The following is a 19,988-nucleotide window of genomic DNA, read 5'->3' as shown; positions in this document are numbered from 1 at the left end:
AACATCCTTGTAAATCTCTGCACCCTTTCAATCTTTTCCACATCCTTCCTGTAATGAGGCGACCAGAACTGAGCACAGTACTCCAAGTGGGGTCTGACGAGGGTCTTATAGAGCTGCATCATTATCCCCGGACTCCTAAACTCAATCCCTCAATTGATAAAGGCCAGCACACCATATGCCTTCTTAACCACCTCCTCCACCTGCGGGGCCGATTTTAGAGTCCTATGGACCCGGACCCCAAGGTCCTTCTGATCCTCTACAGTGCTAAGAGTCTTTCCCTTTATATTATACTCCTTCATCCCATTTGACCTGCCTAACTGGACCACTACTCATTTATCTGGGTTGAAGTCCATCTGCCACTCCTCCGCCCAGTCTTGCATCCTATCTATGTCCCTCTGTAACTTCTGACATCCTCCAGACTATCCACAGCCCCACCAACCTTCGTGTCATCGGCAAACTTACCAACCCATCCCTCCACTTCCTCATCCAGGTTATTTATGAAAATGACAAACAGCAAGGGTCCCAGAACAGATCCCTGGGGCACACCACTGGTGACCGACCTCCATTTAGAAAAGACCTATCTATATCCACTCTCTGCCTCCTTTGTGCAAGCCAGTTCTGGATCCACAGGGCCTTCTTTATAGGTCTCCCATGTGGGACCTTGTCAAAGGTTTTGCTGAAATCCGTATAAACTACATCAACCGCACTATCCTCATCTATACACCAGGTCACCTCCTCAAAATGTTCAATCAAATTTGTTAGGCCTGACCTCCCTCTGACAAAGCCATGTTGACTTTCTCTGGCCAAACCTTGTCTCTCCAAGTGGAGAAATATTCTCTCCTTCAGAATTTTCTCCAATAGTTTCCCTACCACTGACATGAGACTTACTGGTCTATAGTTTCCTGACTTATCTCTACAACTCTTCTTAAACAGCGGAACCACATTAATTGTTCTCCAGTCCTCTGGCACTTCTCCTGTGCTCAGAGAGGAATTAAAAATTTGGGTCAGAACTGCTCCAATCTCCTCCTTTCCTCCAACAGCAGACTGGGACACAATTCAAACGCCTTTGATTTGATTTGATTTGATTTATTATTGTCACATGTATTAACATACAGTGAAAAGTATTGTTTCTTATGCGCTATACAGACAAAGCGTGCTGTTCATAGAGAAGGAGACGAGAGAGTGCAGAATGTAGTGTTACAGTCATAGCTGGGGTGTAGAGAAAGATCAACTTAATGCGAGGTAGGTCCGTTCAAAAATCTGATGGCAGCAGGGAAGAAGCTGTTCTTGAGTCAGTTGGTACATGACCTCAGACTTTTGTATGTTTTTCCCAAAGGAAGAAGGTTGAAGAGAGAATGTCCGGGGTGCATGGGGGCCTTAATTATGCTGGCTGCTTTGCTGTGGTAGCGGGAGGTGTAGACAGAGTCAATGGATGGGAAGCTGGTTTGCGTGATGGATTGGGCCACATTCACGACCTTTTGTAGTTTCTTGTCGTCTTGAGCAGAGCAGCAGCCATACCAAGCTGTGGCACGACCAGAAAGAATGCTTTCTATGGTGCATCTGTAAAAGTTGGTAAGAGTCATAGCTGACATGCCAAATTTCCTTAGTCTTCTGAGAAAGTAGAGATATTGGTGGGCTTTCTTAACTATGGTGTCGACATGGGGGGACCAGGACGGGTTGTTGGTGATCTGGACACCTAAAAGCTTGAAGGTTTCGACCATTTCTACTTCATCCCCATAGATGTAGACAGGGGCATTTTCTCCACTATGCTTCCTGAAGTTGATGACAATCATTCAGACTTCATTTTGTTGACATTGAGGGAGAGATTATTGTCATCCCACCAGTCCACCAGATTCTCTATCTCATTCCTGTACTCTGTCTCGTATTGTTTGAGATCCGACCCACTATGGTGGAGTCGTCAGCAAACTTGAAAATCAAGTTGGATGGGAATTTGGCCACATAATAATAGGTGTATAAGGATTATAGTAGGGGGCTGAGAACACAGCCTTGTGAGGCACCAGTGTTGAGGATGTTCGTGGAGGAGGTGTTGCTGCCTATCCTTACTGATTGTGGTCTGTGGGTTAGGAAGTTCAGGATCCAGTTTTCTGGAGGGAAGTGCTGAGGCCCAGGCCATGGTGTTTGGAGATGAGTTGTCTTAGCTGACCATCAGTCAGACCTTTGTCTTAGCTGACCATCGGTCTCCCTCTGGCCAAGCTGGGTTATCAAATGCCTTTGTATAGCTCTCATTGAAGTTGCGTTGTGCAGTCCACAAATGATTGCAAGTGGCTTTGCGGAGATAACAAGATGAGAGTTTTCTTAAAATTGCCAAGTAGCTTCTTTGTTTGACAGACAGGCAAAGGTTGAGTCATTTTAAGTGTCTTTGTTCAGTTTTTAAAAAAAAATCAGAAATAACAATGAAGATGTTCATATATAGTTTATAAAATATACAGTGTGAGGTCTGAGCCCCTCACACAAGAGAGCATGAAATGTGATTAGCTCTCTTGGAGTAGAGAGTGTCAGTGACTTCCTTAAATACCAGTGGATGGCAAACTTTGAAGTGTTGCAACTATCCTGAACTCTAGCCTGAACGGGGACAAATGCATAGAAGCTCATGGCTGAGATCATCTTGATGTGGAGATGCCGGCGTTGGACTGGGGTAAACACAGTAAGAAGTTTAACAACACCAGGTTGAAGTCCAACAGGTTTATTTGGTAAGCTTGTGTGGCTTTTGCTACCAAATAAACCTGTTGGACTTCAACCTGGTGTTGTTAAACTTCTTACTGAGATCATCTTCACAGCCTTTGGCAATACAATTTTACTCTGCTCTGAGGTTGTAGTTTTGTGGCTACAACAGCTGGCAGGTTTTATTGAGGATATTCTTAAAGAAGTCCAATCATCTCACACATTGAATCATAGAATCCTTACAGTGCAGAAGGAGGCCATTCGGCCCATCAAGTCTGAACTGAGCACAATCCCACCCAGGCCCTATTCCTGTATCTCCACATATTTACCCTGCTCATCCCCTGACACTGGGATCAATTTATCATGGCCAATCAACCTAACCCGTACATCTTTAGAGTATGGGAGGAAACCGGAGCACCCGGAGGAAATCCACGCAGACACGGGGAGAATGTGCAAACTCCGCACAGACAGTGACCTGAAGCCAGAACTGAACCCAGGTCCCTGGCGCTGTGAGGCAGCAGTGCTAACCACTGTACGACCGTGTTCTTAACTAAAGTTCTGGTTGGAGAATAGCTCCCTGAACGCCCTGGATATGGCTCCTGCTGACAGCCCTTCCTGCTCCCTCATTCAACAGTGTGTCCAACTCTGCATGGCCTCTGTTCATTCTCCCTGCTGTTGTTTAAGGGGATTGCGTACAGGTGCACACATGTGCGGGAGCAACTGATTTGTGCAGAAGTTTCAAGTCAGCAAAGGAAGTCCACCAGTACCTGCCACACCACCCCCTGCAGATGTTTACAACTTCAACCGATTATGGAAAGCACCAAACACTTGTAGAGGCGCAGCAACAGTCAGGAGAAACCAACCAGTGACTAAACTGCAAGCATTTGATGATCCTGATTAAATAGCACTAGTTGGGGGGGAGGGCCGGTTTGGGCAGTGGGTGAGGGAGACTTGTTCTTCCTGCGGCCTAACATGTTTTCATCTGTGCAAAGTTAAGAGGTGGCATCAGTTGGAACTTTGAGATCCAAAATGACCCTGTTGCATGAAATCAGCATTTCATACTTACTGATGCCATGATCTGCATACATCCAGTTGATATTAACTGGTTAGTTGTATGTACTAATATCCTCACCCATACGATGTTCCGCACTATTCATGCCAGATGTCTGTGCGCACACAGCAGATGCCAATTGAAACTCCGAATGGCACATGTAGCACCCACCCTAAGGCCAGCCCACACACTTTATCTTTGTGGGGTGTTTATCCAAACAGTTTGAGCTGCAGAGCTGACTGTAATTAGCCTGGTTTGATTTCTTCAAAAACCTTACTTGACCTTTAAAAAAGTATATTCAAATGAGCTTTCAAACCTCAGAAGCACATAGAACAAAAGACGTGTATCTCAATTCCATGAGTAAAACCGAGAGGGCACACTTACTCGATCGAGATGCTGATTGGAAAATCCAGTAAGAATCTATTCATGAAAGCCTGCAAGCTGTGCTTGTAAATGGTTTGAGGACAAGGCAGTTCCCTTGAAAATAAGGTTTCTGAGACATGCTTAGGTTTTGAAATAAAACCTTTTTAATGATGATATTAAATGACAAAATATACAATCCTGTAGGTAATGTTAATCGTGCTGTTGTAAATGACAAGATGAAGGTAGGTAAAATCGCCGGCTCCAATGTAGCCCTTCCCGATGAGCTCAATGCATTCAGAGCACATTTTGAGCAAGAGGTCAGCGAGACCACGCCCTCCACCCCGGAAGCCTTGGACAAACCTATATCCAAGGTCACCATTGCCAACGTCAGAGCAACCTTCTCTAAAGTCAACCCATGGAACTCATGGAAAGCAACTGGTCCAGGTGGGGTACCCGAACAAGCACTCATGTCCTGCGTGGACCAGATGGCTGGGGTATTCGCAGACATCTTCAACCTCTATTTACACCAATCTGAGGTCCCTACCAGCTTCAAGAAGATGACCATCATCCCGGAACCAAAGAAAAGCCAGGTAGTGTACCTTAATGACTATCGTCCAGTAGCTCTGACATCCATCATTATGAAGTGCTTCGAGAGGTTGGTCATGGCACAAATCAATAGACTACAGTTCAGTCTTTAACACCATTATTCTTACAGGACTCATCTCCAAACTTCGTGGCCTGGGGCTCCTCCCTCTGCAACTGGATCCTAGATTTCCTAATCCACAGACTGCAGTCAGTAAGGATAGGCAACAACACCTCCTCCACGATCACCCTCGGCACTGGTGCTCCGTAAGGCTGTGTTCTCAGCCCCCTACTATACTCCTCATATACCTATGACTGTGTGGCCAAATTCCCCATCAACTCAATTTTCAAGTTTGTTGATGACACCACCGTTGTGGATCGGATCTCAAACAATGACGAGACACCGTACACGAATGAGATAGAGAATCTGGTGAACTTGTGCGATGACAATAATCTCTCCCTCAATGTCAACAAAACAAAGGAAGTAGTCATCGACTTCAGGAAGCGTAGTGGAGGGCATGCCCCTGTCTGCATCAATGGGGATGAAGCAGAAATGGTCGAAAGCTTCAAGTTTTTAGGTGTCCAGATCACCAACAACCTGTCCTTGTCCCTCCATGCCGACGCTATACTAAGAAAGCCCACCAGTGTCTCTACTTTCTCGGGAGACTAAGGAAATTTGGCATGTCCATTACAACACTCACCAACTTCTACAGATGCACCATAGAAAGCATTCTTTCTGGTTGTATCACGTTCTCCTGTCTCCTCTTCCCCTTTTAAAACCTCTGCATTCAGAGGAATAGGTAAGGAAGTAGGTTCAGTTTGCAGATATGTAGGAAGTAGATTGAGGCCTCATGGCACAGTGGATAACGTTTCTGCCTTTGAGCCAGAACTTTGAGTTTGAGTCCCACTCCAGGACTTGATGGTCAAGAAAGTGAGTTTATAACGTCACCAAAAATGGTGAAGTGTCAACTTATAAATCCTTTAAGCACATGGCAGATGGTAGGAGCTGGAGATATCCTTGGTCAAGCATGTGATAGAAGGAAAATTGGAGTCTCCACCATGGCTCCAGGCTGGAAGATGTTATTTTGCTGCTGCAACTCAGACTCCAGGGTGGACTGTTAGTTGGTTTAGTTGATTGAATGACTGGTGTGGGAGTGGATTGGTGTCAACATCATGGAGTTCAATCCCTGTTCAGGTCATGCCTCCTTACCCCTGGAGGCAGTCGTGATGTTGTGGGGATCTATCTTTGAGCAGAGAACAGAAGAAGAAGGAAGCAAGTTGTTTGTACTGGTGATTGGGATAGTATGGGCGGAATTTAGTGCAGGTGATGGGGTCTCCTTTGCTGCCCAGAGAGCTGGCAAGAGCCTGGCATTGCGTACTTTCAGAAAGGTCTGACAAATTGTGATCGAAGAATAAGAAGCCTGTTTGATTGGTACCTCTTTCAACGCTCTGGGCATTCTCTCTCTCTGCCTCCAATGCACAGTGGCAGCAATGGGCACTAGCAACAAGATGCACTGCAGGAACTCACCAAGACTGCTTCAACAGCCACTTCCGAACCCAGAACCAATACCAACTAGAAGCACAAGGGCAGAAAATGCATGGGAGCATCTTGCAAGCTCCCCTCCAAGCCACACACAATTCTGACTTCGAAATTGTAAAACATCGAAGGAGTGCTGCATAGTTGGAGCTGTTATCCTTTGGATAAAATGTGAAACCGGTTTTCCTGAGCAGGTACATGCTGAAGATCCCATGACATTCATTTCTTCCAGGATCTTGGTCAACATTCCTCCCTCAACCAACACCATCAAGAAAAGAAGAACCGGTCTTTCATTCCTTCCCTATTTGCTGGGACCCTGCTATTACAGAAAATGGGAATAGTGGTGTGAAGGGATCTAGGGGACACACATTCACAAATCATCAAAAGTAGCAAAACAAATTTACAAAGCCAAAGAAAGCATAAACAAATCAATAGGGTTTGATTTCTAGAGGAATGGAATCTAAAAGTGGAGAAGTTATGTTAAATATACTTTGTACAGTTCTGACCTCTGTGTCACAAAAATGGGCGGCACAGTGGCACAGTGGTTAGCACTACTGCCTCACAGCGCCAGGGACCTGGGTTCAATTCCCAGCTTGGATCATTGTCTATGTGAGTTTGCACATTCTCCCCATGTCTGTGTGAATTTCCCCTGGTGCTCTGGTTTCCTCCCACACTCCAAACATGTGCGGGTTAGGTTGATTGACCATGATAAATTGATCCAACTGTCAGGGGAATTAGCAGGGTAAACATGTGGGATTACGGTAATAGGGCCTGGGTGGGATTGTCTTTGGTGCAGATTCGATGGGCTAAATGGCCTCCTTCTGAACTGTAGGGATTCTATGAAAAGAATATAGGAGGATTGGAGAAATTGCAAAGAAAGGTTTACAAGGATGACGCCAAAGTTGAGAGGTGATAACTATCAGGAAAGACTAAACAGGTTGGTGCTATTTTCTCCAGGAAAGATAATGAAAAGAATCCTAATATAGAACTTGAAAATTACAAAGGGGTTTGAAATGGCAGATGTGGAGAAGATGTTTCCACTTGCTGGAGGGAATCCAGCCCCTAAATACACAACAGCTGTTGAAACAAATCCAATAAGGAATTCAAGAGCAACTTTGTGATAAGATTATGGAACTCGCTATTGTGTAGAGTGGTTGAGCCAACTATATGGATGCACTTAAAAACAAAGCTAGAGGGAAAAAAGAATCGAAGAATGTACCATTATGGTGATGCAGGTGGGAGAAAACATAAGCACTTGTAAAGTCCAGTTGGTTTTCAAATACAAGTGCTTTTGGATGTTTCTGGATGACATGATAAGTGCAATGCATAAATTCAAATTTGAAATTGTTTTCCTATTCAGAGGTATATCGATGCAATCTGAACACTGACGTTCTGATGGTAAGCACCTAACTTGGCCACCTGATGGATTGGTTTGCGAGCACTTTCCCGAGCCTACTCGATTCTCAGCTCAGGAAGGGGAGGAAAAAGAGAAGGGAGAAGTTAGGGGAATAACCACCACAGAAAATAACCAGAAAACGAATGTAAATCAACCCACACACTCCTCATGATAATTCGGGTCCAGAGGTTGCGTGCTGACCTCTGAATCAAGAGGTTCGCGATTCAATCTGCATGCCAGAGTCTTGAGCAGAGGTTGAAGGAATGAGGGAGTGCTGTATTTTCAGATGTTTCCTCCCACCCACTTTCCCGTGAGATAATTACATCCAGATTCTGTCTGCTGCCTTTCAATTGAACGTTAAAGGTTCAGTGGATCCATTTTGTAGAAGGGTAGGGCAAGAATAGGGTGGCATTGTGGCACATTGGTTAGCATTGCTGCTTCACAGCGCCAGGGACCAGGGTGAATTCCAGCCTCGGGTCACTGTCTGTGTGGAGTTTGCACATTCTCATTGTGTCTGTGTGGGTTTCCTCCGGGTGCTCTGGTTTCCTCCCACAGTCCAAAAATGTGTGGGTTAGGTGGATTGGTCATGTTAAATTGACCCTTAGTGTCCGGAGAATGAGTGGGGTAAATACCTAGGGTTGCAGGGATAGGGCCTGGCTGAGATTGTTGTTGGTACGGACCCGATGGGCCAGATGGCCTCCTTCTGCACTGTAGGGATTCTACGATATCTATGAACTCTCTGATGCTCTGATCAATATTTATCTGCCATAAGATTAGATTATCAGGACATTAACCTCTTTGCTGTTTGTGAGATCTTGCTGTGTACAATTTGGCCGCTGTTTTCCTTACATTATAAAGGTGACAACACTCATTTTTAAAAAATGGATCACGTGCAGTTTGGGAGGTTGTGAAAGGTGTTATTTAAATGCAAGTTCTTCCTTTTCCAAAGGATTGAATGGTTTATTCTATCATTGATGTATGTTATAAGCTAAGCTGCAATATTTCTCTTCCTAAATGCAGGGCTTTGACTCAGGCATCGCATTGTTAAGGAAATACAACTTTATACAAATATGTCTTGGATTGTGCAGCATGGCTTTTAGGATAACACAAACAACTTCCCATGCACTTTCACGCAAATTGAGAAGAAGTTGTTGAATCTGATAACCCCCGTACATGATTGACATTTAGCGACTGACTATTTCTCTGAACTGTGATTCTGTTGTGTGACAGCTTCCCCTTATTACAGTATTGCCCACAATTTTATCCTTGTGTAATCACTGGTACACTACCAGCCACAGCCATCTCTCCTGCTCTCTCGCACCTGCAGAGAAGAGTAATCTGTGGCTGGTAGTGGACCAGCGATGGTGCCAGGAGGGATCGGCCGCAGACAGGCAGCAGAACCCCCCCAACCAGAGGATGAGACGTCACATCCTCTCTCCTCACCCCCCAGGGGATGATACGTCACACCCCCTCCCCTCCCCTCCCCCAGGGGCTGATCGGTCACACCCCCTTCCCTCCCCCCCTCCCCCCCAGGGGATGAGACGTCACACCCCCTCTCCTCCTCCCACCCCCCCTCCCGCTCCGACCAGAGGATGACCTGGGTCAGAGAGCCGTTGCAGTCTCTGACCCCACTCTTCGGAGGCTGCAGCAGCGACTTCAGACTTTTATTCGGCAGGTCGGTAACAGCGCGGACGCGGATCGAGCCAGAAGACGGTAAAGTGGGATTTGGCGGTAGAGTTGGGCGCGCGGTTCATGAAGTCAATTTAAATGCATGCAAATGCATTTAAATCGTCGCGCCGCCCGATTCGGGCGCGGGCTGGACCTGCGCCCGAATCGGGTGTCGGTAAAGGCGCGATCTGCTCGGATTCGGATGCAGATCGCGTTAAAGGCCCGATGCCCAACTTTACCGCGAATTCACGCCCGAAAACAGGTGTGAAGTTTTGGTAAAATCAGGCCCTAAGGGTCAATTTAGCATGACCAATCCACCTAACCCACACATCTTTGGACTGTGGGAGGAAACCAGAGCACCCGGAGGAAACCCACACAGACACAATGAGAATGTGCAAACTCCACACTGATAGTGACCCGAGGCTGGAATTCAACCCTGGTCCCTGGCGCTGTGAGGCAGCAATGCTAACCACTGCGCCACAATGCCGCCCCATTCTTGCCCTACTCTTCTACAAAATGGACCCACTGAATCAAATGAATTGAACTGGAGATTCCAAGATCGCCTCCATCTGATTTGATTTGATTTGATTTATTATTGTCACATGTATTAGTATACAGTGAAAAGTATTGTTTCTTGCACACAATACAGACAAAACAAACCCTTCATAGAGAACATAGGGGCGAAAGAAAGGAGAGGATGCAGAAGATAATGTTACAGTCATAGCCAGGGTGTAGGGAAAGGTCAACTTAATATGAGGTAGGTCCATTAAGAGGTTGAATTAAGGCATGGTTAGAGAGTTTATAAGAGTCAGAGTACAGTTTTAAAAGCATAGAATGAGAGTAAAAGATAGAATTAGAGGGTACGTTGGGGACAGCTCACAAGAAGTCACCACGCTCTGGCACCATCTTGGATCTATCATGATCTGACAATGAAGTTGCAGGAAAGCTGTAGTTAGGAACAGGAGCATCTCTGAGGAGACTCCAGATCCTTGTAGTCATCATACAGAGCCAGCTGTGCAAAGTAAATGTCTTGGCCACAACATTTGATCCCATGGATTAACCTGCTCCAGACCACCAAATGTACGCCCCTTCCAACTGATTTCTCACCTGGAACAATTGGCCAGTGGCATTTAAATAAAGTCTGGGAATTAAAATATTCCGAGTGTTAAAACACCTGATGATAAAATAACCTGGGAGATAAAACTTCCCAGGAGACAAAATACCTTGGGGGATAAAATATCCCAGGCCTCATTTTTTTTCCTATTCTTCCAGAACAGTTAAATATTGTACTCACAGCAAGTCACCCTCCATAAACCGAGCTCCAGGTAAAACCAGAGTCTGTATTGATTTCCTGTTAGATAAGGGTTCACACAGTGATGTCAAAAATGCACCACAAATGGTATTAAAAGGGAATATCTATGGGGAAGTACCAATTGTACAAAGTACACCCCGCAGTATTTATATAAAATTGTATCCTGCTGCACGTAAGCAATCAATTAGCTCTATTTGAAAAAGAGTAGTCCTCCAAGTCCCATTTTCCTATGAGGGAGCAAGAAGTAGATTCGCCCTCCCCAAGCCCCTGGCTAGTGCTGGTTGCCTGCTCACTAATCCGACAAAGGCATAGGGCTACATTGGGTCTGGTATTTCCTCAGAGTTGCTCCTTTTTCCGAACTACAGGCAAATTCTGAGAAAATTATGGTGGCAGATTGGGAGCAGCCTTGAGGAAATTCCCTGACATAGTCACAAAAAACAAAACACTATGCCTTGTAGTGCATGCGGCACTTGAAAGTGTTTGCAGCCAACTGTCTTTTTCCTGCTCTTGTGTGTCCCAGAACAAGGCAGCATCACTCCTGCTTGTGTTTGCAAACACCAGCAGTGCTACACACGTCCCATCTGGTACAGTTAGTTAGGGGATAGCTATTGACAGAAAAGTAGTGTAGATCCGGGCTATTTGGATTTATGCCTCTTTATCCAATCCTGATCACCTGTTTTATTCCCGTAGTGTAGTGTTTGGAAAGTATTCTCTTATGTTTCTATCAATGTGGAAGACAGAAAATGCTCAGGGGCAATTTGTGTAGTTTGCACTAAATACATCATTGCACTTTGCACAGGAATATGGTTTCATGCACTCTGCTACCTCACCTTAGTTATTCTTGGTCAAATGGACAAGCAGAAAGTGGAGTTTGAACAATCAAAAACCTCCAGACACAGAGCACGAGACTTAAAATTTCTGCAGCTCGGGGAAATCCATAAAGTTTCAAAGTCAAAGGAATTTGATGTGTATCCAATATCGACAATACACCAGAACTGCTGATCCCCAAAACCTCTCGCAACATGTACACTTTATCATTTTTGAACACAATTATATTGATTAATCATGATTGAAGTGCTGATCTATTTGTAACAACTTGCAATGTGAGTATGATTCCATTTAATACAGAAGAGAAATTTAACTTGCAAGAACTGGAATCCAAATGCTCAACATTAGCTATAATGTAGTTCACAATGAAATCAAACCACCTTCATTTTAGAATTACTGATCAATGTCCCTTTCTTGCAAGTTGACATTGGTCAATCTTCCATTTTGAAAAAAGAAATTGGGATTCTTGGCTTTGCAAATAGAGGAAGAGAGTAGAAAAGTAGGCCTTAGTTGGAATACTATGGCCAATTCAGGACACCACCTTTTAGGTAGAATGGCGAGGTTTTTGGGAGGATTCAATGAAGATTTGATGGATTGAAACCATGGGTGAAGGACTATTCTTCTGTGGAAATGCTGGGATTGCGCTTCTAAAAGTAAAGTTTATTTATTAGTCACAAGTAAGGCTTACATTAACACTGCAATGAAGTTACTGTGAAATTCCCCCAGTCGCCACAGTCGGGCGCCTGTTCGGGTCGATGCACCTAACCAGCACATCTTTCAGAATGTGGGAGGAAACCTGAGCACCCGGAGGAAACCCAGGCAGACACGGGGAGAACATGCAAACTCTACACAGACAGTGACCCAAGTCAGGAATCAAACCCAGGTCCCTGGCGCTGTGAGGCAGCAGTGCTAACCCACCGTGCTACTGTGCCACCGCTTCCTACTAAAAGTAGTAAGGATTAAGGGGATTCATTAGAGATGTTCAAAATTATGAAGAACTTAGATAAAAATCTTCTCATCAAATACTGAAACTAACAACAGTTAATGCAGCATGGCATACATGAACACCATTTTCACTAAGATTTTTGCATCCATTTTATTAGTAGGAATTGTTAGAAGAGTACTAAAGATTTAATGAGTATTCTCCCCAATACCCAGATTGTATTGCTTTCTTTCATATTTCCTTGACAATTTTACTGAATGGATAAATTTCTGCCTATTTTCCCTTTGACTGTTTGAAAATATTAGCCAGTTAATTGGAAAGTTTAGATGTGGTTCTTCAGCCAAGTTGTCAAAAACAGAATCGTGGTATTTGGAAGGATATTCTTTACTGCCCTGTCAAGGTGTTACACGTGCAATGTTTTACGCTGGATGAAAATAGAAAAACAAAAGCATTCAGACCACAAGATCTGTATGTTATTTATACTCTGATATTCTGCGAGTCAGCCAGTAGATGACAGACTTTCCCGAGATGTAAGATGTGATGCAAACTCATTATTTTCTTGCTGGACATTTAGCCAATTATGGTTTCTGAGCTGCCACTTTCGTTACGGTCATTGGAATCATTTTTAAGTGCGAACTACTACAGACAGGATTTTAGTCTTGTGAGGAAGATAGAGGGGGAAAAAAAGCTCAAGACAGGTTTATCCTTTGTTGCTCATCCTGTTTCTGCAAATATTGCAACACTATTGAGTTGCGGATGATATTTTGTTGTTGAAAGAATATGTCGCACTCAACTTACCATGTTGGACAATGGGCGAGCTAATGTCTAACCCCCAAAATGCTGTATTGTGACCTTTTTAGGCCAAGGGGGGTTCTTGGATGCATTGAATGGAAAAGTCACCACAGGCCAAGTTTATGGCACTTAAAACACACCTCACAGTTCTCATTTACCATAAATCCATCCACAAAGTTGAGATGGATTTATGGTAAAAATGGAAAGTGAGAGCTTAACTAGAGGTGACGATCAACCTGCCATGTTTTGGAGTGGGTAAGTGCATTGTGCTCCCCCTTGTAAGGAGAATATGCACTCCATGTCGGAAAAGCAGAAGCTGCAGAGAAGTGTGCAGTGGCATTGTGTGATTTACTTCTTCGTAAGCCATTAGATGTAAGGCTTTAAAAAAAATTTTTAAAATACTTTTCCAATTCAATCAAATCAAGTCCAATTCAGAGTCTCAACAACTTGAGACATTTCCGATCCAGGCTGGCAAGACAGGGCAAGCGACCATTTACCCTGGCCTGGGCCTGATCTACATGAGCCAAGCTGATTGGAGGACGGAAAGCAATTCCTCCTCCAAGACTTGACCTCATTTGCATCTTAGCCAAAAGGCCGAGATACCGCTTTTAAAAATTGCTTCATATGAAACATATGAAGCTTCAATGTAACCTAATGACCTCAACCAAGTGCAGCATCCAATCCATACTACACTTGATCTTAGCCAAAAGGCCTTTATGTGAACAAGACATGCCCATCTCATTCTCATTAACTCTGAAACAAGAAACTTTTCAACATCATTGAGAGTTCAGAGCTACTAGTTATGTTGTAATACAATGCCATGTTTGTATATTCTGTTCTGTAGAATCCAGGTTTCATGCAACCTCATTACCGATTTCTATAAAGTGTATGGTAGAATTGTAGAATCACTACTGTGCAGAAGGAGGCCATGCGGCCCATCGAGCCTGCACTGACAACAATCTCACCCAGGTCCTATCCCCGTAACCCCATGTTTTTACACTGTTAGTCCCCTGGACACTAAGGGGCAACTTAGCATGGCCAATCCACCTAACCCGCACATCTTTGAAGGAATTTGGAGAAATCTTGTACTTGAGGAATGATCTTAAAGAAGAGATCAAGTTAACAATTAATCACCACAAACATGTTCTAAATTTACCTTTATGTGTACAGGTGCATATACATATTGATATAATAGCTAATGCCATTAAAGTACTGGTGTGAAAAACAACCCATTTTGAGACTGAGGAATATCTAATCTTGTGTTCCATAGTATTTCCAAATCAAAATCAACTGCCCTGTGTGACTCCCAATATTAAGTTTAAGTTTATTTATTAGTGTCACAAGTAGGTTTACATTGACACTGCAATGAAATTTCTGTGAAAATCCCCTAGTTGCCACACTCCAGTGCCAGTTCAGGTACACTGAGGGAGAACTTAGCATGGCCAATGCACCTAACCAACATGTTTGTTGGATTGTGGGAGGAAAGCAGAGCACCCAGAAGAAACCCATACAGACATGGGGAGAACGTCTGGACTCTGCACAGACAATGACCCAAGCCGGGATTTGAACGCAGGTCCCTGGCACTGTGAGGCAGCAGTGCTAACCACTGTGCCACCGTGAAGGTTTGTGGGCTCAATCCCCACTTGAGTGTATCATCCAGGCTGCCATTTCAGTCCACTATTCAGGAAGTGCCAGACTGTTAGATAAACTGGGTTTTAAATGCCCTCTGTACTTGTTCAGGTGAATGTGAGAAATCCTGTGGAGTCATTCAAAGAAAAGCAATTCATATTGTCCCAGTCTCTGGCCTTCATCTAACACTATCAGAAGCATTTTAACTAATCATTGTTACTTGTGGGATCTTATTGTGCACAGTGAAACCAGCAATGTTTGATCCAGAGATAGTATCATTGTGTTACCGGTTGGGGCTACGATTGAAACATTTCAGCTTTACAAAGCAGCATGGTGGACTTTCCCATGCAGCCAATGTAGTAGCTTTGTATCTTAATGTTAGGTTTACTGTTCTAGGAATGAGTCTGTTGGAAAATTCCCCAAAACCACAAATATGTCTCTGCATTTGAAATCCTGGAGGTTTTGGTATGGCATTTATGACAATAAATGTGAAATGTTAAGGATCAATCAACAGGGAATTACAGGCACTGGCCAATCATAGTACCATGTGACCAACCCGAATGCTTTGTTGTGAAGCTGCAATCAATAAAGAATAAGTAATTGATAGAAAGTAAACAGATGATGTAAACAGAGAAGGCACTTGGGCCTAGGAATACTGCTACCCCCTGGGGAATAAAGCCAACATCGACGAAAAGGCAGAACATTCTGGAGATACTTTAGTCACATTATTTTGCTCATGAACCCAATACAGATGTGTTGGGCTGAATGGCCTGTTTCTCTGATAATTCCTATGCAACTCAATGTAATTCATGCCTTGGAGACTGTTAAATTCCTTAGTACTGAGGAGTATCCTCAAGAACTACTCCACAGCCAGGCTTTAGATCTTTATTCAGTATACTCACTCCACACTCCAAATGTCAACTGCCCTCTCAGGGCAGTTCCCGGCCAGCTCACCCAACATCCCAGGTCACATGGCCTATTCCCTTAAAGGGGCCATGCCCCAAACATACATAACAGTGACTGTTTGTAGAAGGGTTTTGAAAATGGTCCCAGAGTGACAGAGGATTGAGCTCTGAGGTAAGACTTGATTATGTTGGACATTTCTCCTTTAAAAGGAAATGCCTAAAAGTTGAGTTTATGGAGTTATAGACAAGTGGTTACACTGTAGAAATGGAGACATGGAAAGTGAAGTGTGCTTTGAAGTGTGACAGAAGGATAATGGGTACAGGTTCAAATAAGTAAAGAGAGAATTTAGGATTAATATCAGGAAGTTCTTATTCACACGAGAAGATTGCCAATTGAAATGTAGCAGAGGTTCCTCTCTCTGAAAAGCTATACAGTGCTAAATTAGATGAGATTGGGGCTGGAATCATGCAGGAATTGAGCAAAAAAACCCGGAAACCAGGGCCTACTTCTGCCTCACAATCCCTCCTGTATCTCCTGCCCTCGCCAGGACTTCCATTGGCTGCTCCTTCCCTATACAGTGCCAGGCTCCCTGGAGTTCCCTCCTAGCATTCCTGACTGCCACTGCCTGGGGTCATCAGAGGGAAGGTGACTCTACATGTTGGGAAAATTTGACAATGGCTCTCATTTTCCCCGTTGGGGAAAAGGAAAGTGTTTGCTTGCCTCTAATTAATCTGTTTGTGCAGGCTTACCAGGAGGCAGTGCCACAGACCCTCAGGCCTGTCTTGCATATTTGATGGCCAGGACAACTCTGCTGTTGTGAATTTGTAATGGGGCAGTACCTCTTGGCTACAGGAATTCCAGTGGGAACCTGCCTGAGGGACGGGTGGATAATCCTGGTCTCAGGGTCCCACTCCACCTATGAAAAGTCACACGTCCACAGTGTAAGGCTCTCAGTAAATTGGTGTTATTTACATAATAGCACACCACAGATGCATTTACTCATTTGTGCGCACTATGGGTTTGTGGGCAGCTTCTACTCATCTGTCATTTACCTGTTCCTGTTTTGACATGTTAGAAGCAAAAGAACAAAGAACAAAGAACAATACAGCACAGGAACAGGCCCTTCGGCCCTCCAAGCCCGCGCCGCTCCCTGGCCCAAACTAGACCATTCTTTTGTATCCCTCTATTCCCACTCCATTCATGTGGCTATATAGATAAGTCTTAAACGTCCCCGGTGTGTCCGCCTCCACCACCTTGCCCGGCAGCGCATTCCAGGCCCCCACCACCCTCTGTGTAAAATACATCCTTCTGATATCCGTGTTAAACCTTCCCCCCCCCTCACCTTGAACCTATGACCCCTCGTGAACGTAACCACCGACCTGGGAAAAAGCTTCCCACCGTTCACCCTATCTATGCCTTTCATAGTTTTATACACATCTGTTAGGTCACCTCTCATCCTCCGTCTTTCCAATGAGAACAACCCCAGTTTACCCAATCTCTCCTCATAACTAAGCCCCTCCATACCAGGCAACACCCTGGTAAACCTCCTCTGCACTCTCGCTAAAGCCTCCACGTCCTTCTGGTAGTGTGGCGACCAGAACTGGATGCAGTATTCCAAATGCGGCCGAACCAACGGTCTATACAACTGCAACATCAGACCCCAACTTTTATACTCTATGCCCCGTCCTATAAAGGCAAGCATGCCATATGCCTTATTCACCACCTTCTCCACCTGTGACGTCACCTTCAAGGATCTGTGGACTTGCACACCCAGGTCCCTCTGCGTATCTACACCCTTTATGGTTCTGCCATTTATCGTACAGCTCCCCCCTACGTTAGTTCTACCAAAATGCATCACTTCGCATTTCTCTGGATTGAACTCCATCTGCCATTTCTTTGCCCAAATTTCCAGCCTATCTATATCCTTCTGTAGCCTCTGACAATGTTCCTCACTATCTGCAAGTCCAGCCATTTTCGTGTCGTCCGCAAACTTACTGATCACCCCAGTTACACCTTCTTCCAGATCGTTTATATAAATCACAAACAGCAGAGGTCCCAATACAGAGCCCTGCGGAACACCACTAGTCACAGGCCTCCAGCCGGAAATAGACCCTTCCACTACCACCCTCTGTCTTCTGTGACCAAGCCAGTTCTCCACCCATCTAGCCACCTCCCCCTTTATCCCATGAGATCCAACCTTTTGCACCAACCTACCATGAGGGACTTTGTCAAACGCTTTACTAAAGTCCATATAGACCGAGATCCACGGCTCTTCCCTCGTCAACCATTCTACTCACTTCTTCAAAAAACTCCACCAGGTTAGTGAGGCAGGACCTCCCTCTCACAAAACCATGCTGACTATCGTTAATGAGTTGATTCCTTTCTAAATGCGCATACATCCTATCTCTAAGAATCCTCTCCAACAACTTCCCTACCACGAGGAGCCTGTTTGTATTAATTTAATCATCAATCATGAGTCTCCTGACTTTCATACAGTTGAAAACAATTTACAGATTTGTTTTTAAACCAGGCAAAAGCCCGTTTGGATGAAGACAGAATTAAGAGGAAGGTACATTAAGTGGGAAAAGTTTAGGTCTAGATTGAAACAACAGATAGAAAAGGTAGATTAAGGAAAGATAAAGTTCAGAAATAAAAATAGGGAAAAAGAATGGGAAAGATACAAAAGGATAAGGAAGGGACTGAGGGGGGCGGAGTGGGGGGGGGGGTGGTTGAGAGCTGAATTAGACGGTGGAATTCTCCAGCCCTTCCCGCCAGTGGGATCTTCCAGTCGTGTCAAAGTCAACCCATCCCCCCTCCCCCGCCATCGGCTCCCCAGCTGTAGTGCAGGAAAAGAATGGAAATTGTCATCGAGTTCACCAGGAGCAGAAGATCCTGTCGGCAGCTGATGAAGAATCTCGGCTCCTGGAAAACCTGTTGCGGAGAGGCTAGAGAATTCCACCCACAGCCTTTAGAATAATTTCTTTTTCCATTTGATTTGTTTTCAAAATATTTAATATTTGCAGCCCGGGGCTAATCCTTCAGTAGCAAAAGGTGTCCTTGACATATATTGGACAGCATCTAAAAATCACATTATCATCGAGGCCAAGGTGCACGCTGAGGGATCAAATAAATAATTTTAAGTGAAATGATAGAATAATAATTAGGAGAATTTTTTTTAAAAGTGTGCATCATCTGAAACCGCAAACCTGAAAAATGAAACAAGCTCTTAGCCTATGAGCTGTCAAACCATTTTGAAACTTTTGAGTTTGTGGTGGTGACGGAACTTGAGTCCACAGTATTAAAAAAAATTGAACTTTCAAGACTGCATTAACGTGTTAGGTAAAGGTTTAATAATAGGTGATGACTACTGAAGCATCCGTTTCAACATTGTCTCTTGAATAAACTACACCACCCTAACGTGTCTAAGGCTCCAGTTAAATGGTAAACGTTACCACACACTAGATGCAATAACCTAGCACATGGCAGGCTCTGGAATAGAAACATAGAAATATAGAAGATAGGAGCAGGAGGAGGCCATTTGGCCCTTCGAGTCTGCTCCGCCATTCATTACCATCATGGTTGATCGTCCAACTCAATAGCTTAATCCTGCTTTCTCCCCATAACCTTTGAACCCATTTGTCCCAAGTGCTATATCTAGCCGCCTCTTGTGTTGTAACTGTTCATACAAAACATCGGCTTGGTTTACAAGGAGATACCATAAGAAGTTAATTTGGTTAATCAGTGTCAAATGGCTGGTTCAGGCCCTGAGCGAGGTTGATAGGCCCCATTCAGTGATTGATGGGCCCCAGTCGATGGTTGTGTCCAAAAGTAGCCTGAGCTACTAGATGTAGCCACATTGGTCGAGTGGTAAGGTGACTGGCAGATGTAAGGGCTAATTACCATTGTATAAGTAATCTCTTACAGGCCGCTTCATTCATAAAGTGTTGCAGAATTTTATTTTTTGCAAGTTGATGGATGAGATAGGATGGATGGAGGAGCACCCAGAATTGACCCCTTCAGTGAAGCAGTTAGCCCTGAGGACAGTGTCAACTTTTGGAGCAAAAACAATTCTCCACTGTTGAGCTAGTTTACCGAAATGATGGCAGAAAGTGGCTAATCAGATGAAAGCTTTTTCCTCACTTCATTATTGATGAAAGTCTATGTCTATGTAGACACAAAGCAGGAGAAGGATAAGACATGACTCCAACAGTTTGCAGGTGCTTTCTTTAAGGTCTGGTGAGGTCAGTCTAAGTAGATCAGTAGATCAGTGAGGCAGTTGGTTTTGTTCAGGAAGTGGCT

This window comes from Mustelus asterias, chromosome 8 (assembly GCF_964213995.1).
Source record: "Mustelus asterias chromosome 8, sMusAst1.hap1.1, whole genome shotgun sequence".
Classification (NCBI taxonomy): Eukaryota; Metazoa; Chordata; class Chondrichthyes; order Carcharhiniformes; family Triakidae; genus Mustelus; species Mustelus asterias.
This window is presented reverse-complemented; position numbering follows the sequence as displayed.